The sequence below is a fragment of the Diaphorina citri genome, unplaced genomic scaffold (genome assembly GCF_000475195.1).
Source record: "Diaphorina citri unplaced genomic scaffold, Diaci psyllid genome assembly version 1.1 scaffold777, whole genome shotgun sequence".
In the NCBI taxonomy this organism is placed as follows: domain Eukaryota; kingdom Metazoa; phylum Arthropoda; class Insecta; order Hemiptera; family Psyllidae; genus Diaphorina; species Diaphorina citri.
The window spans coordinates 83,076-89,397 of NW_007378210.1; positions in this window are offsets into that span (position 1 = coordinate 83,076).

Consider the following 6,322-nt stretch of genomic DNA (forward strand, 5'->3'; position numbering starts at 1 on the left):
ACCGAAAGATTTGTTGGCAAGTTGACATACTTTGCAAACAAACAATTTCTCGAAGAACCATTTCGAGCGATTCTAAACACAGAGCCCAACCCACGCCGATTATACACATTACACATCAGCAGATTTGAAAACACAATGCCATCTCTTTGTACAGCAAGCTGTCAAAAAAGAAAAAACTCCAACGACAAAAACCAAATGAACAGATTCAGATAGGGACAGGGTCCACAAGGTAGGAAACTAAAGAACACAAAGTAACGAACCTCTTTGAACAGGGGAGACAGGCAGTTCATAAAAAGATACAAAAGGAACTTTCAATACACACTAGATCAGGATTCAGAATAGTTCATGAAAGCCTCTGCACTGCATTGTACCTACCATCTGTCTATCAATGTAAGGCATTATCGCATCTCAATGTTCACAGCGTATCTCAGCAAAGTGCACTTGAAAAAAAAAAAAGTCAGGAACAAAGATCGATCTGCAGAATGTTCCTCCGTGGATTTGAGGGTTGATTCTAAACACAGAGCCCAACCCACGCCGATTATACAGATTATACATCAGCAGATTTGAAAACACAATGCCATCTCTTTGTACAGCAAGCTGTCAAAAAAGAAAAAACTCCAACGACAAAAACCAAATGAAAGATTTTTTGCTATTCATCAAATCAAATTGGAAGTGAGAGGAAACGTAATTTGTTTGACCACAAGGTGTTTGAGAAGTAGAATTCATTAACTTCAAGAAACCAATGTTATTTAATTACGAGAACCACGGACGAGAGGAAAGATGAATGAAGAAAGAAAGCTGGGTCCAACCAGAGAGGATATTCCTACAGGGCCCACGAATTCTATGGGTTTTAAACTTTTAAAAGTGGAGATTTAGTTTACATTGTCGCATGCAATAATAGAAATTGCACAAAATGACGAAGCCCTTAAATACGCATGTTTCAGAAATTATAAGTCATAAAGGGGCCCCATTCCACAATGAAACACTCGAGAAAGCCGCGAAACATCCGGTGTCATTCATCCACTTCTAAACTTGATGACCACCCGGTGACTATTTATAGAGACCTGAGTCACCCAAGACCCACGAGGTTGACTTTCTGAAAATAAGTTTGGGATTCTGGACTATTCATGGCAGGATGGGGGTTCAGATCAAGTCATGAAGGCTAGCCTGAACTGCTAGCTGCGCAGTGTTCTTCCGTTAAATCACAATAGAGACATCAACAATCGAACAACCACCCTGTATATGCTAAAGACTTCCATCCAACCACCTGCACACACACCGTGATTGGAAGAGAGAAGAAACGTAATTTGTTTGACCACAAGGTGCTTGAGAAGTAGAATTCATCAACTTCAAGAAACCAATGTTATTTAATTACGAGAACCACGGACGAGAGGAAAGATTAATGAAGAAGGAAAGCTGGTTATAACCAGAGAGGATATTCCTACAGGGCCCACGAATTCTATGGGTTTTAAAAGTGGAGATTTAGTTTGCACGCGACAAGTTAATAGAAATTGCACAAAATGACGAAGCCCTTAAATATGCATGTTTCAGAAATAGGCCTCAGAGTTATAAGTCATAAAGGGGCCCCATTCCACAATGAAACACTCGAGAAAGCCGCGAAACATCCGGTGTTATTCATCCACTTCTAAACTTGATGACCACCCGGTGACTATTTATAGAGACCTGAGTCACCCAAGACCCACGAGGTTGACTTTCTGAAAGAACAATATCTTGGAGAAAGATTTTGGTGGTCCCCTGAAAACGACCTGAACTAAGACTTTAACATATGTATACCTATACGACGAATAAAGTTTTTAGGTTTAGGCCGATTACTGTCTACCAAGGACCGAAAATATGGGAGATCCAACACCGAAAGATTTTTTGGCAAGTTGACATACTTTGCAAACAAACAATTTCTCGAAGAACCATTTCGAGCGATTCTAAACACAGAGCCCAACCCACGCCGATTATACAGATTACACATCAGCAGATATGAAAACACAATGCCATATCTTTGTACGGCAAGCTGTCAAAAAACTCCAACGACAAAAACCAAATGAAAGATTTTTTTGCTATTCATCAAATCAGATTGGAAGAGAGAGGAAACGTAATTTGTTTGACCACAAGGTGTTTGAGAAGTAGAATTATTCGTTAACTTCAAGAAACCAATGTTATTCAATTAGGAGAACTGCGGAGAAAGAACGGACCTAAGAGAAGAAAGATGAATGAAGATGGTTCAGTCAGAAAGGATATTCCTACAGTTCTATGGGCCCTAAAAGTGGAGTGTTAGTTTACGTGCGACAAGTTAATAGAAACTGCACGAAATGACGAAACCCTTAATTACACATGGTGAAATACCTAGGCCTCAGCATTGTAATCCATAAACGTGCCCCATTCCCCAATGAAAAACGGGAGAGATCTACGAAATACCCGGTGTCATTCATCCAGTTCTAAACTTTGATGACCACCCGGTGACTATTTATAGAGACCTGAGTCACCCAAGACCCACGAGGTTGACTTTCTGAAACAAGACCAAGTCTCGCGTCATTCTGATTTCTGATTAAACCAAAGTTCACCTTCTGACCTTTCTGAATTACTCTCCACTTTTCGATTTAACTCGATGATTACAACTCTTGGATCGGATGCAGGAGATAAGTGTGTTCCCTGTAAGTTAGTTCAAGTGTGTTTGTGTTAGATTGGTAGCACTGGCAGAACTTTTCTCAAGTTTTACAAGAGGATTTATTATTGTTATTGCTTTCCTTTGTACACGCGGATTCGAATAGGATAGTTCTAACATAAATAATAAAACCAAGGTTGTAAGTAGAGACTGGATAACGTAGGATGAGATCGTTGAGATATAGAATTAAAGAATTATCTTTTTAGTTCTTATTGGACCTTATTTACAGCTGGCCTACTCGAATCAACTCAATTCTGATTCAGTCAATTCCAAATGTTCCCTGTAAGTAGAGACTGGATAACGCAGGATGAGATCGTTGAGATAAAGAATTAAAGAATTATCTTTTTAGTTCTTATTGGACCTTATTTACAGCTGGCCTACTCGAATCAACTCAGTTCTGATTCAGTCAATTCCAAATAGGATAAATAATTCCAAATAGGATATAGAATGAAGAACTTTACTCGAGTAATTTCACGTTTGATTATGGACAGAGAATTGAATGAACAATTTATGGAGACGAAAGTATGCAAGTCTTACGTAGACACTAACATAACTGTAAGTAGAGACTGGATAACGTAGGATGAGATCGTTGAGATAAAGAATTATCTTTTTAGTTCTTATTGGACCTTATTTACAGCTGGCCTACTCGAATCAACTCAATTCTGATTCAGTCAATTCCAAATAGGATATAGGATGAAGAACTTTACTCGTGTGTAATTTCACGTTTGATTATGGACAGAGAATTGAATGAACAATTTATGGAGACGAAAGTATGCAAGTCTTACGTAGACACTAACATAAACAAGAGGATTTATTATTGTTATTGCTTTCCTTTGTACACGCGGATTCGAATAGGATAGTTCTAACATAAATAATAAAACCAAGGAACGTTTCAACTAAAAGTCACAAGTCAAAACTATTTCTTCGTGTACATGAAAAAAAGAACAACAACTTTTTGCCATTCCCATAACTTTTTATATTGCATTTTCTTTCGTTTCCTCCTGCTTCTCCCGTACAAGTTCCACCTCAAACATGTTTAGTTCTTCATTTTTGTCAACGGTTAGAAAAAAAAATCGAGTAATGAATGTCACGCATGCAAAAGTTTTTAAAAATGTCGCCGCCATTTCGAAATAAAAAGTGAAATAAATACAGTAATAATAAAATTGCCATTCCCATAACTTTATATATTGCATTTTTTTTGTTTCCTCCTCCTTCTCCCGTACAAGTTCCACCTCAAACATGTTTAGTTCTTCATTTTTGTCAACGGTTAGAAAAAAAAACGAGTAATGAATGTCACGCATGCAAAAGTTTTTAAAAATGTCGCCGCCATTTCGAAATAAAAAGTGAAATAAACACAGTAATAATAAATAATGTGAGCACAAGAAAAGAAATTACTAGGTTAATTTTTAAAATTCATTGCTTTTGTTACGTAGCAAGCAGTCTGGTATTATTAGACAAAATAACTGGGTACGAAGTTACGGAAAAAATAATGCCATGTATAACAAATATAAGTGTCCTAGGCCATGGCCATATCCATTAGCTGGGGGCTGAGGGCCATCGTGTCAGTGGTTGGGGGAATCACGATCGATTCTCCTCATTTCCAGAGAATAAAACCCGATGGCTTTACGATGGAAATTGTTTTCTTGGGTCTGAGGGCCATCGTGCATCGTGTCAGTGGTTGGGGGAATCACGATCGATTCTCCTCATTTCCAGAGAATAAAACCCGATGGCTTTACGATGGAAATTGTTTTCATAAATATTGGTTAAGAAATAAATAGGTAGTAAGAAAAAGATAAATATCAGCTGTAGGTAGTTGCTAATAGCAACCAGGGTAAAAAAGATGAATGTAGAGAGTATACTGGATATGTAGGTATATACATCTGATCAAACTGAACCCATTACAGTGTTATTATATTTATGTTATTAGACTTTCATGAAATGACGGTTGTTAATGGGACACCAGTCATCAGCTATGTCTTCAAATATTAAGTATAGCAAAGACATGGAACAATTGAATATACACGGTGAAACCCGGCAGGCAGCAAAGCTCCAAGTAGGGTAATACCAACACTCGTAAATTTGAAAAGTCTGATAGAAGCTAGAGAAATTAGTATGTTAAAAACCCCTGGCGATAGATCATAGATTCCCATTTATCATTTGTGTGTGTAAAAAATTCAATGTAGAGAGTATACTGGATATGTACATACATCTGGTCAAACTGAACCCATTAGAGTGTTATTATAGGTCATTTTAGTAATTTATGTTATCATTATCAGACTTTCATGAAATGACAGTTGTTAATGGGACACCAGCCATCAGCACGAATTACACTGTCTTCAAACATCAGCGAAGACATTGAAGAATTGAATATATCCAGGTGAATCCCGACAGATAACAAAGCTCGATGTTCAAATAGGGTAACACCAACACTCGTAAATTTGAGAATTCTGATAGAAGCTAGAGAAATTAGTATGTTAAAAACCCTGGCGATAGATCATAGATTCCCATTTATCATTTGTGTGTGTAAAAAATTAAAAAGGAAGGTCAAATACTTCAGCACAAAAAAAGGGTTATCAAAAACACAAAATTTGGCGCCGCAGGCGAATTTTTTGAAGATTTTGGTCTACAATAGTAAGAGAAGCAGACTTGTCAAAGGTGTAATCTTCAGGGCCGCAGGCGAAACTTTTCAGTAAGTATGTAATCTGTAGCTTGTCATGTGTCAGTTTTTTATGTAATTAAATACGTGATAAAAGACGAGTATAGCTGTTATTCCCCCCAATACATTTCTATAGAACACAAAATGACAGCGCCGCAGGCGAAATTTTTTTCGACAAAATTTAAGTAGCTCCTTCAAGGTTGCATACTAAAAAGAGAGCCATGCATGCCTAATGTTTTCAGCCTTTGCAGTTATGAATGCTTTACCTTTTCTCTTTTTCAAGCAGAGAAAACGTATCGTACGGAGAAAATATGTTCGTCTTCTTATTCCTGAAATTTATTTCATGTCTGTATTGGATTCTTTGTCGTACCAGATTAAATATTAAGTACTGCTAGAGGGAACCGAAAAAACTTGTATACTGTGTAAGAACATTACCCCCTCTACTTTCTTTCTCTCACTCACACATATTGTTTTGTGCTCTTTCCTTCCTCAAACTTCTTCCATTCTCTTTTCTTTCCTTTCTCTCACTCTTTTCATCCAACCTCACTCTTTTCTCCTTTCATATCATGTCCTTGTTTTAAAGTATACCTACCCCATTTTTACGTGGTTTTCCTTCATCCTCAACAAGTCTCTCTCTATCTATTTCGCCATTTCCCGGGAAAGAAAGAAAAAGAGAGAGTGTGTATGTGTGAGAGAGAAAGAGAGCGACGGAGAGAGTGAGAAATAGTAACTGAGGTTTGTAAGTAAGTAGACTGATTACTTGATGTCACAGGACATATTGTGTCTGAAATCAACTCAGTACTAACACGGAAACAGAGATTAACGAAGGGAAAAAAATAAAGTAAAAAAACTAAGTACTTTCCTTAAGTAACATCCAAGAGATAAACTAGAGCGCCTTAAGAAATCATGCTTCCTTAACCTCATTCTCTTTTAAAAGATGAAGAAATAGAGAGAAAGGAGACAGCGAGGGAGGGAGGTGAATAAGGAGT